The sequence below is a fragment of the Hypanus sabinus genome, chromosome 10 (genome assembly GCF_030144855.1).
Source record: "Hypanus sabinus isolate sHypSab1 chromosome 10, sHypSab1.hap1, whole genome shotgun sequence".
In the NCBI taxonomy this organism is placed as follows: Eukaryota; Metazoa; Chordata; class Chondrichthyes; order Myliobatiformes; family Dasyatidae; genus Hypanus; species Hypanus sabinus.
The window spans coordinates 97873906-97891918 of record NC_082715.1 but is presented as its reverse complement, the minus strand read 5'-3'; the positions used below and the strand labels follow the sequence as shown (position 1 = coordinate 97891918).

General features: G+C 40.3%; 1 protein-coding gene across 1 annotated transcript in view; it reads right to left on the bottom strand.

Annotated features, from left to right (window-relative positions):
• The window catches only part of bckdhb (branched chain keto acid dehydrogenase E1 subunit beta), a 223359-nt gene that overhangs the window by 140439 nt on the left and 64907 nt on the right, over positions 1-18013 (bottom strand). The gene's annotated exons all lie outside the window — the stretch shown is intronic.

Here is an 18013-nt window from a genome sequence, read left to right as displayed (position 1 = left end):
AATCAAGAGATCCGCAATCTGCTGAGGGCCAGATCAGTGGAGTTCAGTCCAGTGACCAAGTATAAATACCAGGTCCAGGTTAGATCTCAGGAGCTACCTCACATGCAAAGTGGCAATACCCGACCAAACCTGAATCACTGAAGGATGTTCAACAGCTGTGGCAGGGCTTGAATGCTACCATCTCTTACAAAGTGAAGCTAAGTGACATAGGTGACAACAAGTTTTTGTTCCCAGCCAAGCTCAATGCCTTTTATGCTTGCTTTGACCATAAAAACATGGAGGCACTTTCACAAACTCCCACAGCCCCCAGTGCCCCTGTGCTTTCAGTCTCTGAGGTCAATGTGAGAACGTCCTTCATGTGGGTGAACCCATGGAGAGCACTAGTCCAGACTGGCTACCTGGAGAAGTACGGAAGACCTGTGTTGATCAACTGGCTGGAATTTTCACCAATATCTTTAACCACCAGCTTCAGCAGTTTAAGGTACCCACCTGCTTCTAGCAGATTTCAATTATAACAATATCTAAGAAGAACCTGCCTCACTGACTATTGTCCAGTACCATTTGCACCCACTGTGATTAAGTGCTTTGAGAGGTTGATGATAAAAACGTATGAACTCCTGCCTGAAAACAACAGGTTAGCAGCAGATGCCATTCATTGGCTCTTCAATCTACCCTGAAACACCTGGACAGTGAGATGCATAAATGAGGATGCTCTTCATTGACTACAGCTTAATATTCAGTGTAGTGTTCTCGCTCGGGTGTAACGGAACGACGAGCTAAACACCGAGTTAAACCTTTGTCAATAACAACAGGATCACAGTAAGATTAACCGTTTACTGTTCACTCTTCCACATTGACATATGGTGAAAACTGTTGACAAAACAATACAAGATTTGTACAGCATTTATTTCCTTCTTGATATTACAATTACATCGTAAATACTTGCAAAAGTAAAACTACAACAACTACATTACATTAAAGTGCAGCATACAGTCAGAATCTACCTATGCCATTGACTGCTTTAAATACACTTCAATGCAAACTATCTGCAACTCCTTAACTAATGAAAACATAAACATTATCGACCGTCATTACTTTTAACAGGATCGGCGTTAACATTTTAATTCAACATATCAATTATCTCATAACTCACAGCGTTGCTTTCACAATGTTTCTGGTGCGTAGAGAGAAAACATTGCTGCTGCTTGCTCACACATGTATCTTCCCCCCACTTTTCCGTTTTTCCCAAACCGGTATTTTCCCACAGGACGCAGCGAAACCGGATGTGGCGTCATCACATGCCGTGATCTCTCGCAGACAACTTTAAACAATCCTAACTTTAACTAGAATGCTAACAAACGAATTACTAAGCGAAAATATTGTAAGTAAACAACTGCCATAAAGGCAGCACATTCAGTATTATCATCTCCTCACAACTAATCAATAAACTCAAGATATAAGCCTCAATACCTCCTTGTGCAACTGGATCCTTGATTTCCTCATTTGCAGACCCCAGTAGCTCAGAATGGTAACATCTCCTCCACAATCATCATCAGCATAAGTGCACCACAATGCTGTGTGCTTAGCCCCCTGCTCTACTCACTTTATACTGATGACTCTGAGGGTAATCACAGCTCTAATGCTGTAATTCAGTCTGCTGACAACACCACCATCAGAGACCGAATCAAAGATAATGACATATCAGCATATAGAAGGGAGATTGAAAATTAGGCTGAGTGGTGCCACAGCAAGACTACAGGAGGAGGAAAGCAGAGGTCCATGAGCCAGCCTTCATCACAAGATCAGAGGTCCAGAGTGTCCTCTGTGTTATCATTTCAGAGCTTCTGTCCTGGGTCCTGCACGCCAGTACCACTATGAAGAAACTACAGCAGCACCTCTAATTTGTCAGAAGTTTGTGAAGATTCAGCTAGTCATTTAAAACTTTGACAAACTTCCATAGATGTGCAGTGTATATTGACTGGTTGCGTCACAGCCTAATATGGAAACATCATGGCCTAGAATGGAAAAAACTACAAAAAGTAGTCAATAGAGACCATCACAGGTAAAGCCTTCCTCACCATTCAGTACATTAACCTGGAGTGCCATCAGAGAACACACACCTCTCCCCACCATCCAGGCCATGCTTTCTTCTCACAGCTGGCATTAGGAAGGAGATACAGGACCCTCAGGATTCATTCAAACAGTTTCTGAACTGGAGGGAATAACTTCACTCATCCAAACACTGAACTGTTCCCACAATCTGAGGACTCATTTTCAAGGACTCTTCATTTCATGTTCTCAATATTCATTATTTATTATTATTTTGCTTTTTTCTTTGTATTTACTGTTTATGCCTCAAGAAAAATGAAACTGAGGGTTGTCTGTGGTGTCAGACATGTACTTTAATACTAAATTTATTTTAACCTTTTTAACTCGAGTTCCTGCTATCACCCTCCAGTAGCTGTCTCCACTTTTGCCTTTCCCACCCACCTCTTGATTCCATCTTTCTCCTTTCCTTGTCTGTCATGTTTCCCATCTTCACCCCTCCTCCTCCCCTACCTGGATCATTCTGTCTATCATTCTTCAACACACTCCACTCTCAAAGTCCACCAATCACCTCTGGCCTCTTGTCTTACCACAACCCCTTTCTCTCTTCTGTATACTGTCTTCTCAATCACTATCCAGGGCAAAAGAAAGCCAAAATCAAAGCATTTAAAACAATTGCTTTTTAAAACAGGTGCCTTGGATTAACATATTAAATGATAATATGGTAGGGTGTTATGAAGAAAGAACAGCTTCGTTGTTGATAAGGATTTAATCCTCATCAACGGTGGTATCTTTGGAAGCTCAAGGTTGAAAAATGCAGAAATTATGATTTTCATAGAATCAACACACGCTATTAGAATTAAGCTGGTATTGGTTTATTATTGTCACATGTATCAAGATACAGTGAAAAGCTTGTCTTACAAACTTATACAGATCGAATCATTATATAACCAAAACACATTGAGCAAAAATAAATAAAACAATAACAATGCAAACTAAAGTGCAAAAGCTACTGAAAAAGTACAGTGCAGGAAACGATAATGTGCAAGATCATCAAGAATTAAGATTGTGAGGCCAAGAAGCCACCTTATTGTTTAAGACTTTGATAACTGTAGATAGAAACTAGCCTTAAGCCTGGTGCTGCATACTTTCAGACTTCTGAATTGTCAGTCCAATGGAATGTGGGAGAAGAGAAAATATCCCGGGCGGGTGAGATCTTTGATTATGCTGGCTCCTTTATTGAAGCAGTATAGGCAGAAGGAGGCTGGCTTCAGTGATGTGCTGAGCTGTCACAATTCATTGCAGTCATGAGCAGAGCAGCTTTCGTACCAAGCCATGACGCATCCAGACAGAATGCTTTCTATGATACATCGATAAAAATTAGTAAAAGTAGACAGAAATGTGCTGAACTTCCTTGGCCTCCAGATAAAGTAAAGTCATTAATGGATCAACTTTCGTGGCCATAACACCAATGTGGTTGGACCAGGACAGGCTATTGGTTATGATGATCCTAACGAAGGATTCTCTAAAGTAGTGTTCACCAACCCGTCGATTGCAATCAACTGGTCGATCTTTAAGACTTTCCCAGTAGGTCCCAAAAAAAATGAAAAATACACAAATACTGTTGAAAAATTGTTTCCGGTTGTGGGGTTTTAGTTTCATTCTTTCTGCCCAGTGTGCATGCGTGTAGCTCCCCCGCACTACACAGTGTACTTCTATGGTCCCCAACCACTGGGCCGCAAGGAAACGATATGAGTCAGCTACACCTTTCCTCATTCCCTGTCACACCCACTGTTGAAGTTGAACTCACGCAAGGTCATCAGTCGCCTAAACGCAGTGACGCCCTCACGCCAGGGGTTCTGGTTGGCCTCGGGTAACCAGCCGCCTCGCACGGCCGGCGGGAAGTGCCATTGATACTGGCCTGGAGTGCGGACAGATGGACACTGACTCTAAAACTGTTCACCACACTAAAGGTTCATGGGGAACTCAGTGCTAAAATATTCTCAGACGACCTAATTTAGGCTCAGGGTTTCGTAAGTAGCAGAGCAGCTATCTTGCTGCGATCTATTGAATCTACTGAAACAAACTTCTGTCGGCCGATAGATTCTACAAGGGGGGAGGGCGCCCTGTCGCATTCCTCACTCGGTTGCTTTCTCCGGACCGCTACCGCCGCGGCCCCGGCACGGGGATCTCCGGCCCTCACCTTATCCTCTCACTCCACCCACGACCAGCCACACTGGCCAAGGCGTTTGGCGGCGGGAGGCTGAAGTTCAGGCCCGGAGGCTGTCTAATGAGACAATGAAGCCCTCAAAACTACTCAGCACCTTAAGACCAAGCACCCTGCACTTAAAGAAAAACACGTTGAATTTTTTCAGCGGAAAAAACGTGAGCAAGCGGGACAGAAGCTAAGTGCTGAGAGCTGCGAAAACTAAACTGTGGAATAGACTGGACATAAGGAACCTGCTTCGAGCATCGCTGTACTCCGGTCGTGTTTAACTCCACACCCCCCCCCCCTCCCACCGGTCCAATGCAAAAAAGGGTGGGGACCCCTGGTGTTCATACATTATTTCTACTTCCGGGTTGTGGGGTTTTACTTCCGGTCTTTTCTGCCCCGGTGCACATGCGTGTAACTAATCGATCTGGGGTCGATTTTGCCTTTCACTAAGGCCGAGGTAGGGGATCTTGGGCTTAAAAAGGTTGGTGACCACTACTCAAAAAGTTAAATTGCAGGTTAAAGATACAACATTTAAAAATGTTTAATGTAATTTCTAGTACACAAGTGTAAAGGAAAATGAAATTCTAGATCCAAAGTAGCATTAAAAAACATAATAAGATAAAGAACACACTATATAAATATGCAAGATAGTTTATGTACATAGACTGATTATATGTAAAGTGATGCTTTACAAAAGGTGACAGACAGGAAATTATAAAGTAGTGGGAGATGTGATGGGGTGGATTAGTGGGTGGAGGTGTTAATTGGGGAAAGATGGTGGTAAGAAAGGCAAATGCAATGTTAATATTCATTTTGAGAGGACTAGAAAGCAAGGATGTAATGCTGAGGCTTTATAAGGCAATGGTCAGACCTCACTTGGGAGTATTGTCAGCAGTTTTAGGTCTCTTATCTAAAAAAGGATGTGCAAGCACTGGAGAGGGCCCAGAGGAAGTTCATAACAATGATTCCTAGAATAACATATGAGTACTGTTTGACAGCTCTAGGCCTGTACTCACTGGAGTTTAGAAGAATGAGGTGGGAATCTCACTGAAAGGCCTAGAGAGGGTGTTTCCTGTTGTGATTAATCTAGAACCTGATGGCACAGCCTCAGAATGGAGAGATGTTTGTTTAGAACGGAGATGAGAAGGAGTTTTTTTGCCAGAAGGTGGTGAATCTGTGGAATTCATTGCCATAGACTGCTGTGGAGTCCAAGTCATTGGGTACATTTAAAGCAAAGGTTGATAGATTCTTGATTAACCAGGGTGTCAAAGGGTACAGGGAGTAGGCAGGAGAATGGGGTCGAGAGGGATAATAAATCAGCCATGATGGACTGGCAGAGCAGACTCGATAGGCTGAATAGCCAAATTCAGCTCAAGGTCACACTTAGGATCTAAAATCTCTCAAACCTCTCAACCATTGAGGTAGACAGAAGGACATGCGCTGACTCTCTTTCTCAAGTCAATGACCAGCTCTTTTGTATTGGTGACACAGAGGGAAAGGTTGTTTTCAATGTACCATGTCACTAAGATCTCCTTCCTATACACCAACTCACTATTATTTGAGATGCAGCCCACTACAATGGTATCATCTACGAACTTGTAGTTAAATGTTCAGTCTGGTTACACAGTCATGATTGTACATGGAACCAGATCATGTGAAAATAAAAAAAATGTTTGTATAATAACTGATTTATCATACCTTTGACCATGATTAATATGCTAAGTGACAAAACAAGTCTGATCTGGAATCCTTCTTGATCTCTACCACAATGATACAAATACCTTAGCTGGAGTTGCTTACCTTGATGCCAATTAACATACCTGTATTGTTTAATGTTTAGCTGATGCAGACCAGAACATCTCATAATCACTTCACTTTGTAAACTGTACCTCTTGAGCAGCCTGTGCTCAACAGTGTTGTTTGTTTGTAAAGCTGTCCTTTTAACTGCAGACTGATTATTGCTTGTAATTTACATTAAGAACTGAAAACCAGTTTTTGTTTATAACAAGAAGCTGAGCACGGAATATTGTTAGAAGTTTAACTTTGTCACAAACAGCTCTGACTCTTTGGAAGGGTCATGCACGTTGTGCAAGAAAGCTAAGGTTAGCAATAAGCCTCTTGGGCGCCTTGGAAAGTGAATATCCATCACACCCTAATGACTACTCTTCAACAAAGTCCGTCAAGGTATTATCAGTCCATTAAGAAATTGTTAGGTGATATGCTTACTTTTCAGCTGAGAATGAAGAGTGACTCATTTATAAAGATATATATGATCCGCTTTTCAGAACAGATCTGTGTCTCAAAAAGAAGTAGCATGATTCAAGATTGTTTAATGTCAATTCCAGTACACAAGTGTAAAGGAGAATGAAATAATTGTTGCTCCAGATCCAATGCAGCACAAAAAAAAACACAATCAAATAAAGAATGCAGTAACTGTTATGTAACTTCAAAACAAGTATCCAGGTGTAACTTCAACTGTACTTTAAGCAAAGTGTGCACGTATCACGAAGCAGAATGATGACACATGGAATTAATATATTTTTACATATAACCCATAATTATTTAAACAAGCAAGAATGCTTAATCATTCAGTGTGTGTGCATGTATATACGTACTTATATACACACACACAAGATTACTCAAATATTATTGAAATATTACAAACACAACACTCCATTGATTGAGGTTCAATTTCTGCCGCTGTCTGCAAAGAGGTTCAACATTTTTTCCATGCCCAGGTGGGTTTCCTCTGGATGCAATCCTTTCTTCTAACCTTCCAAAGACATATAGGTTAGAGTTAAAGTTGTGGGCATCAATGTTGTCAGACTATGCTGGTTGCTGACACAAATACCACATTTCACTGTATGTTTAGATGTACACATGCCAAATAAAGCTATTATTAAATCTTTAGAACTAATACTATAGCACTAGAAATATTTCTGCCGATAATGGCCATTGGCTGTCTCAACTTCATCCAGTTCAGAAGAAGCAAGACTTCAATGTAGACATTAATAAGAAAGTGAGAATAATTAGGAAGTTAAAATAAGAAAGATTACTAAAGTAGGTAGCAATCACAAGTTAATATTTACTCAAAATTTGGTAATAATTAACCACAAATGCTTAAATCAATATAGCTTCAACAGTGTATTATTCCAAATCTGACATCTGCTTGATTTTTATCATACTACAACTGCCAGTTATGCTCCATCTGTCTGGCTGAACTTCAGAATTCCATCTCTAAATCATGTTGCACATCCTCTACCCTATCCTCTAAAGGGAAGCTCATTAAAATCACATTATAATCTTCTGATAACATCTTTTTACAACAAAATAGGTAATAATTTTGTACCAGCCATTAAAGGGTGTCCAAATGCAGCCAAGGGATGAATCACCTATCAAAATTTTCATTTACACATTTCACCAGGGTCTGGCAAAGTTCATTTCTGCCTATAATATGTGCCAAAATATTACAGAATTACACCTATTTTTATTTTGATATTGGTCATTTTTTTAAATGTCGCAAATATTTAAATATTTTGAACAAATTTGTATTACTGACATTTTTCTTCAAAATTAAACTTGTTCTATCTAAAGATGATCAAATCTATCGCAACCATCTGGTAATATTCACATTGGATCTGGCACAGTTTCTCATGGCAGTATTAATCCCTTCATTTCTTCAAATTAAATGCTTAAAGAAATAATGATCTGGCTTAAATGGTAGAAATATAATAGTGTGCAATTTGACATTTTCAATACAACTTCCAAATCCATCTTGCTCCTCCTCAGTTAATAGAATTCACCTTCAGTTTAGCTCTGAATTCAGAATCCAAGTTTCAGGGGGATGGGACCCGGAGTGCCGGAACAGATAGTGGAGAAGTTGTGGAGCCACGATGTTAAGACAAAGCCTGGAATCAAAAGGCTGAGCATAGTGCAACTGATGATTTGTGCTATGTAAATTTCACTGCAAGAAATATTGTAGGAAAGGCAGATGAGCTCAGAGCATGGATCAACACATGGAATTATGACGTAATCATTAGTGATACTTGGCTGCAAGAGGGGCAGGACCTGCAGATCAATATTCTGGGGTTCCATTGTTTTAAATGCAACAGTTCGGGAAGGATTAATGAGGAAGGAGTGGCATCACCAATCAGAAAATGTCATGGCAGTGCTCAGTCAGGACAGACTGGAGAAGTCATCTAGTCAGGCTTTATGGGCAGAAATGAGGAATAACAAGTATTACCATGTTAAGGGGACTATGTTATAGACTGCATAACAGTCCGCAGAATTTAGAGAAATAACTTTATAGGGAGATCACAGACTACCGCAAGAAATGTAAGGCTGTTATAGAAGGTGACTTTAACTTTCCAGATATTGACTAGAACTCCCATACTGAATAAAGACTAGATGGGATAGGGCGATTATTCGGAAACCACTTTGTCAAGCACCTTCGCTCCATCCGCCACAAAAAGTAGGATCATCCAGTGGCTGTCCATTTCAATTCTACTTCCTACTCCCATTCCAACTGCCAGGATGAGACCACGTTCAGGTTGAAGGAGCAACACCTTATTCCCTCAGCCTCCAGCCTGATGACATGAACATCGATTTCTCAAAATTCTGGTAATGCACCCCCCCCCCACCTCTTCATCAGTCTCCATTTCTTTCCCTCTCCACCCACTCATCACCTCCTTCTGGTGCTCCTCCACCTTCCCTTTCTTCCATGATATTCTGTCCTCTCCTATCAGATTACTCCTTCTCCAGCTCTTTATCTCTTGCACCCATCATCTTCCCAGCTCTTTACTTTACCCTTTCCCCCTTTCCCAGTTTCACCTATCACCTGCACTCCTTCCTCTCCTCCCTTTCCAGTCCTGAAGAAATGTCTCAGTCGGAACAATCTATTCTTTACTCTTTTCCATAGATGCTGCCTGGCCTGCTGAGTTCCTCCAGCATTTTTGTGTGTGGTGCTCTGGAAGGGATAAGAGATTGTCAAATGCATTCAAGAAAGTTTCCTTAATCAGAACATAGAAGTCTCAATGATAGAGTGTGTGATACTTGATCTGCCATTAGGGGATGACAGGGCAGGTGACAGGAGTTTGTGTAGGGGAACACTTTGCATTTGGTAACCATAATGCCATTAGTTTCAAAGTAAATATGGGGAAAAAAGATAGGTCTAGTACACTGGTTGAGATTCTAAATTGCAAAAAAGGCTAATTTTGATGGTATCAGAAAAGATCTGGCAAGTGTGGATTGGGGCTGGCTGCCTTCTGGCAAAGGTACACTTGAGAGATGAAAGGCCTTCAAAAGTGAAAGTTTAAGCGTACAAAGATTGTATGTGCCTGTCAGAATAAAAGTTAAAAAAATAACAAGCTTGGGGAACCTTGGCTTTCAAGATAAATAAAGATTTTAGTTTAAGAAAGAAAAGGAGGTGCATAGCAGATATAGGCAGATGTATGGGAGAAGGAAGAAAAAGACAGTAAACTTCTTTGTACTGTTAGAGATAAACAGAGAGGAAGAGGTGGAGAATTTCTTAATACATTTATTTTAATGCTAGGAGCACTGTAAGAAAGGTGGATGAGCTTAGAGCATGGATTGATACCTGGAAATATGCTGTTGTAGCTATTAGTGAAACATGGTTGCAGGAGGGGTGTGATTGGCAACTAAATATTCCTGGATTTCATTGCTTCAGGTGTGATAGAATCAGAGGGACAAGAAGGGGAGGTGTTCCGTTGCTTGTCAGAGAAAATATTACAGCAGTGCTCTGGCAGGATAGACTAGAGGGCTCATCTAGGAAAGGTGTAGTAACACTTATAGGGGTGTATTACAGACCACCTAATGGGAACGAGAATTGGAGGAGCAAATTTGCAAGGAGATAGCAGATATTTGTAGTAAGCACAGGGTTGTGATTGTGGGAGATTTTAATTTTCCACACGTAGACTGGGAAGCCCATACTATAAAAGGGATGGATGGGTTGGAGTTTGTAAAATGTGTGCAGAATAGTTTTTTGCACCAATACATAGAGGTACCGACTAGAGAAGAGGAAGTGTTGGATCTTCTGTTAGGGAATGAAACAGGTCAGGTGACGGAGGTATGTGTTGGGGAGCACTTCGGTTGCAGTGATCACAATGCCATTATTTTCGATATAATTATGGAGAAGGATAGGACTAGACCCAGGGTTGAGATTTTTGATTGGAGAAAGGCTAACTTTGAGGAGATGCAAAAGGATTTAGAAGGAGTGGATTGGGACAATTTGTTTTATGGGAAAGATGTAATAGAGAAATGGAGGTCATTTAAAGGTGAAATTTTGAAGGTACAGAATATGTTCCTGTTAGGTTGAAAGGAAAGGTTAAAATTTTGAGAGAAGCATGGTTTTCAAGGGATATTGGAAACTTGGTTAGGAAAAAGAGAGATATCTACAATAAATACAGGCAGCATGGTGTAAATGAGTTGCTCGAGGAATATAAAGAATCTTACGGAAGAAATTAGAAAAGCTAAAAGAAGATACGAGGTTGCTTTGGCAAGTAAGGTGAAAATAAATCTGAAGGGTTTCTACAGTTATATTAATAGAAAAAGGATAGTGAGGGATAAAATTGGTCCCTTAGAGAATCAGAGTGGACAGCTATGTGTGGAGCCGAAAGAGATGGGGGAGATTTTGAACAATTTATTTTCTTCGGTATTCACTAAGGAGAAGGATATTGAACTGTGTAAGGTAAGGGAAACAAGTAGGGAAGTTATGGAAGCTATGACGATTAAAGAGGAGGAAGTACTGGCGCTTTTAAGGAATATAAAAGTGGATAAATCTCCAGATCTTGACAGGATATTCCCTAGGACCTTGAGGGAAGTTAGTTTAGAAATAGCAGGGGCTCTGACAGGAATATTTCAAATATCATTAGAAATGGGGATGGTGCCGGAGGATTGGCGTACTGCTCATGTGGTTCCATTGTTTAAAACGGGTTCTAAGAGTAAACCTAACAATTATAGGCCTGTCAGTTTGACGTCGGTGGTGGGTAAATTAATGGAAAGTATTCTTAGAGATGGTATATATAATTATCTGGATGGACAGGGTCTGACAAGGAATAGTCAGCATGGATTTCTGCATGGAAGGTCATGTTTGACAAATTTTATTGAATTTTTTGAAGAAGTTACAAGGAAAGTTGATGAGGGTAAAGTAGTGGATGTTGTCTATATGGACTACAGTAAGACCTTTGACAAGGTTCTGCACAGAAGGTTAGTTAGGAAGGTTCATCGTTAGGTATTAATATTGAAGTAATAAAATGGATTCAACAGTGGCTGGATAGGAGATGCCAGAGGATAACTGTTTGCCAGTTGGAGGCCGGTGACTAGTGGTGTGCCTCAGGGATCTGTACTGGATCCAATGTTGTTTGTCATATACATTAATGATCTGGATGATGGGGCGGTAAATTGGATTAGTAAATATGCAGATGATACTAAGGTAGGTGATGTTGTGGATAATGAAGTAGGTTTTCAAAGCTTGCAGAGAGATTTAGGCCAGTTAAAAGAATGGGCTGAACAATGGCAGATGGAGTTTAATGCTGGTAAGTGTGAGGTGATACAGTTTGGTAGGAATAATCCAAATAGGACATACATGGTAAATGGTAGGGCATTGAAGAATGCAGTATAACAGAGTGATCTAGGGATAATGGTGCATAGTTCCCTGAAGGTGGAATCTCATGTGGATAGGGTGGTGAAGAAAGCTTTTGATATGCTGGCCTTTATAAATCAGAGCACTGAGTATAGGAGTTGGGATGTAATGTTAAAATTGTACAAGGCATTGGTAAGACCGAATTTGGAGTATTGTGTACAGTTCTGGTCACCGAATTATAGGAAAGATGTCAACAAAATAGAGAGAGTACAGAGAAGATTTACTAGAATGTTGTCTGGGTTTCAGCACCTAAGTTACAGGGAAAAGTTGAACAAGTTAGGTCTTTATTCTTTGGAACATAGAAGGTTGAGGGGGGACTTGATAGAGGTATTTAAAATTATGAAGGGGATAGATAGAGTTGACGTGGATAGGCTTTTTCCATTGAGAGTAGGGGAGATTCAAACAGGAGGACATGAGTTGAGACTTAGGGGGCAAAAGTTTAAGGGTAACATGAGGGGGAATTTTTTTATTCAGAGTGGTAGCTGTGTGGAACGAGCTTCCAGTAGAAGTGGTAGAGGCAGGTTCTGTATTGTCATTTAAAGTAAAATTGGATAGGTATATGGACAGGAAAGGGATGGAGGGTTATGGGCTGAGTGCGGGTCAGTGGGACTAGGTGAGAGTAAACGTTCGGCATGGACTAGAAGGGCCAAGATGGCCTATTTCTGTGCTGTAATTGTTATATGGTTAAGAACAAATGAGGTACATGTGGAGTATAAGTAATGCAAAACTTTTAAGAAAAAAATCTGGAAGGCTAAAAGCAGGCATAAAGTTATCCCAGCAGACAATGTGAAGGAAAATTCTCAGGAATTCAATAGGTTCTACAGATATTCAATAAATAAGAGCAAAAGGATTGCAAGGGACATAATTGTTCCTCTGGAAGATCAGAATGGTAATTTATGTATGGAGCCAAACGAGATGGGGGAGATCCTATACAGATTTTTTGCATCTGTATTTATTCAGGAGACAGACACTGAGTCTACAGAATTGAGGCAAATCAATAGCGAGGTTATGGACACTGTACAGATTACAGGAGGAGGAGGTGTTAGTTGTCGAGGCAAATTAGGGTGGATAAATTCCCAGGGCCTGATAAGGTGTTCCGTCAGACCGGGGCCTGAGCAGAGATATTTAAATAATATTTGCATCAGGTGAGGTACCAGAGGATTGGAGAGTGGCTAATGCTGTTCTGCTGTTTAAGAAAGACTCTGAAAGTAAACCAGAAAATTACAGGCCAATGAGCCTGACATTAGTAGTGGGAAAGTTACTGGAAGGTATTCTAAGGGACAGGATGTATTTGTATTTGGGTAGACATGGACTGATTAGGGATAGTTGGTATGGCATTGTGCACTGTAAGTCATGTCTAACCAATTTTATAGTTTTTCGAGGAAGTTACTAGGAAAGTTGATGAAGGCAAGGCTGTGGATGGTGTCTCCATCAACATTAGCAAGGCATCTGACAAGGTCCCTCATGGGAGTTTGCTCAAGAAGTTTCAGTCGCTCAGCATTTAAGATGAGGCTGTAAACTGGTTCAGAAATTGGCTTTATGGGAGAAGCCAGAGAGTGCTTCTCTGACTGGAGGTCTGTGACTAATGGAGTGATACAGGGTTCAGTACTGGGTCCATTGTTGTTTGTCATCTATTGTACATCAATGATCTGGATGAAAATTGGTTAACTGGATCAGCATATTTGCGGATGACACCAAGAAAGGAAATGTAGTGAACAGCAAGAAAGACTATCAGAACTTGTGGTGGGATCTGGACTAGATGGAAAAATTGTGCTGAAAAATGGCAGATAGAAGCTATTTAATGGAGGCAAGTGCAAGGTGTTGCACTTCAGAAGGACCAACCAGGGCACTGAGGAGTGTGGTAGAACAAAGGGATCCCAGAGTACAGGTCCACAAAGAAAACTTCTGGCACAGTGGTATTCATAAATCAAAGTACTGAATACAGGACTGTTATGTTTAAGGTGTTGACCAGGCCTGATTTGGAGCATTGTGTAGAGTTTTGGTCACCTACCTGCAGCAAAGATGTAAGTAAGGTAGAACAAGTATAGAAAAAATTCATAAGAATGTTGCCAGGACTGGAGGACCTGAGTTATATGGGAAGATTGAATAGGCTAGTACTTTATTCATTGGAACATAGGAGATTGAGAGGAGATTTGATAGAGGTATAGAAAATTATGAGGGGTATATGTAGGATAAATGCAAGCAGGATTTTTCCACGGAGGTTGGTGGGACTACAACTAGAGTTCATGGGTAAGGGTGAAAGTTGAAAAGTTTAAGTGGGAACATGAGAGGAAGCTTCTTCACTCAGAGGGTCCTGAGAGTGTGGAAAAGCTGCCACTGGAAGTAGTGCATGCAACCTTGATTTCAACATTTAAGAGAAGTCTGGATAGGTACATGGACGGTCTGGGTGAAGGCAGTTTAAATGGCTTGGCACTGACTAGATGAACCAAAGGGCCCATCTCTGCATTGTATTACTCTATGACCTTAAATTTTATGAAGCCACATTAAATCAGAAGTTAAATGTCAATAGCATTTATTACAGTACAGTACAATTAAATTTTGTGGACATTCTATGTCATTAGTACAGTTTTAATGAAAAGCTTTGATCAATGGTCATAAAGAATTTAGATACTGCATTTAATACAATTAATGATGCATTAATGGCAGAATATTTATTTTAACTTTGCCTACGCTCATTTGATACGCTCCTTTAATCCAAGTTATTCTTCCAAACTCTGTGTAAACTATACATATAAACTAATTAAAACCACTGAAAATGCTGGAGGAGCTCAACAGGTCAGGCAGCATCTATGGAAACCAACAGTCGACGTCTCAAAGACGGTTTTTTCAATCTTGAAGGGTCTCGGCCAAAAATGTCAACTGTTTGTTCATTTCCATAGATGCAGACTGACCTGCTGAATTCCTCCAGCTTTTTGTGTTTGGATCTGCGGACTTTCTTGTGTCCATTTTTACGTACCCGTGACACGTGACAGGTGTTGAAGCTATACTGGATTTGAGGTAATGGTCTTGTGATGGTGGAGTGACTACATTTTCCCGCCTGTAGAGGTCATGTGACAGGTTTTTTTTATATGCAGGGTATAAAAGGAGGACCCCTCCCTGTGAGGAGGGGCAGTTCGTGGCTGGATTTGCCATGTTGACTTCATGCCACTGCGTGATTTAATGTTATGACGCAGTTTAGTTGAAAGATGGAGTTTTATCTAATGCCTAAAGTTTAAAAGGTCATTGCCAGCAGTTTCTTTATAATACTGCTAGTTGAGAATCAGTGGAGAGTGAAGATCGGAGTTCGGGAGTTGAAAGGCTGAGGAAAGTTGACTTCGACGGTGAAACAGGTTCGACCTTGTTTGATCCTCATTCGGAAGGAATTCGTTGACTGTCCCCGTGTTAATCCCTGTGAATAGCAGAAAGGATTGGGAACAGTTTTGTAAAGGAAAGGTCAGTGCCTTTAAGCCGTTTCATTTTCCATCTTCGTAAATTCTTCATGGGAAAATTAGTTCTGACTGGGAATCGCAGCAAGATGACGTGAAAGAGAATTTCAATCATCTTAATAAGTCTCTCCCTTAAATGGACTGAAAGCATTTTGAACTTTTGCAATACTACTTTGAAGAACTGTTTTTGCAACATTGCTTTAAGAACTGTTTAAGCTGCCGCACAGCAGCTGATTTCCGGTTACGTGAGTGGTTTGTTTACTTCTGGGGGTTTGTTTTTTGGTGTTCAATAAACGTGTTATTTGTTATAAAAACCCCTGCCTCACTCATATATTTATTGTTGCTGAATCCGTAACACCATATATACAAACCCAATTTCCAGAAAAGTTAGGATATTTTCCAAAATGCAATAAAAACAAAAATCTGTGATATGTTAATTCACGTGAACCTTTATTTAACTGACAAAAGTACAAAGAAAAGATTTTCAATCGTTTTACTGACCAACTTAATTGTATTTTGTAAATATACACAAATTTAGAATTTGATGGCTGCAACACACACAACAAAAGTTGGGACAGAGGCATGTTTACCATTGTGTTACATCATCTTTCCTTTTAATAACACTTTATAATCGTTTTGGAACTGAGGATACTATTTGTAGTAGATTTGCAATTGGAAATTTTGTCCATTCTTGCTTGATACAAGATTTCAGCTGCTCAACAGTCCGTGGTCTCCGTTGTCTGATCCTCCTCTTCATGATGCACCATACATTTTCAATAGGAGATAGATCTGGACTGGCAGCAGGACAGTCAAGCACACGCACTCTGTGCCTACAAAGCCACGCTGTTGTAGCCCGTGCAGAATGTGGTCTGGCATTGTCCTGCTGAAATAAGCATGGACGTCCCGGGAAGAGATGTCGCCTTGATGGCAACATATGTCTCTCTAAAATCCTAATATACGCCTCAGAGTCAATGGTACCTTCACATACATGCAACTCACCCACGCCGTGGGCACTGATGTACCCCCATACCATCACAGATGCTGGCTTTTGCACCTTTCGCTGATAACAATCAGGATGGTCGTTTTCATCTTTGACATGGAAAACTCTATGCCTGTTTTTTCCGCAAACTAGCTGAAATGTGGACTCATCTGACCACAGCACACAGTTCTACAGTCTTTCGGTCCATCTGAGATGAGCTCAGGCCCAGAGAACTCGCCGGCGTTTCTGCAGAGTTGACATATGGCTTCCTCCTTGCGTAATACACTTTCAAGTTGCATTTCTGGATGCAGCGACGGACTGTGTTAAGCGACAATAGTTTTCCGAAGTACTCCCAAGCCCAAGTGGCTATAATTGTCACAGCAGCATCACGGTTTCTTAGGCAGTGCCACCTGAGGGCTCGAAGATCACATGCATTCAACAGTGGTTTCCGACCTTGCCCTTTACACACTGAGATGCCTCTGAATTCTCTGAATCTTTTCACAATATTATGTACTGTAGATGTTGAAAGACCTAAATTCTCTGCAATCTTGTGTTGGGAAATGTTCCTTTTGAACTGACTAACAATTCTCTCATGAATTTTGGCACAAAGGGGTGAGCCACGACCCATCCTTGCTTGCAAAGACTGAGCCTTTGATGGACACTACTTTTATACCCAATCATGATACCTCACCTGCTACCAGTTAGCCTGCTTAATGTGGAGTCTTCCAAACCAGTGTTACTTGAATATTCTGTGAACTTTTCAATCTTATTTTAACTCTATCCCAACTTTTGTTGAGTGTGTTGCAGCTATCAAATTCTAAATTTATGTACATTTACAAAATACAATTAAGTTGGTCAGTAAAACTATTGAAAATCTTTTCTTTGTACTTTTGTCAGTTAAATAAAGGTTCACGTGAATTAACATATCACAGATTTTTGTTTTTATTACATTTTGGAAAATATCCCAACTTCTCTGGAAATGGGGTTTGTACTAATTATGCTAATTGTTATTTCTGTAAGCATTTGATTAATGGAATAAAACATTGGCAAATAAACCAATTCATTTTCTAAATACAGGTCACTGGTAATGTTTATAAAACTTTTTTTTAACATATACAGGAGAAACTTTTCACCATATAAAGCTCTGGCTAATATTATTACGTACTAAATGCAATACAGGAATTGGTTATTTGTAAGCTCTAAGGAAATCATTGCCTTACACTAGGTAATGAAATTTTCTGGTGTAGTTTCTCTGAAAGCAACTGACAGGAAACAGTAAAATCACATCTGTAACTCAACTAAACTGCAGTTACATGGCAATAGAGTACTGAAAAGTCTATTTAAATGCTTTACTGTTCTGATGGGACTTTGCAGAAAGTTTCAAGGAACCAAAACAACTGAAGTTGCTATGAGAGTCATATTTTTCACCTATTATGTCAAAGGGTTAATGTTTATGCAACCAACATATGAACATTAAGGGAACAAACTCATTATCTGCCTCTGAAGAGTAGAAGTGTCTATTCTCTATGATTCAATTAAAACGAGCAAGTATCCTCTCTCTCAAAGTCCATTCCAATATTAAACACAATTGACTACAATTCTATCAGGTGGTAGTCAGTGGGGTATGCTATGCAGATACTGCGGGACAAACAGACTGTAGTGTTCTC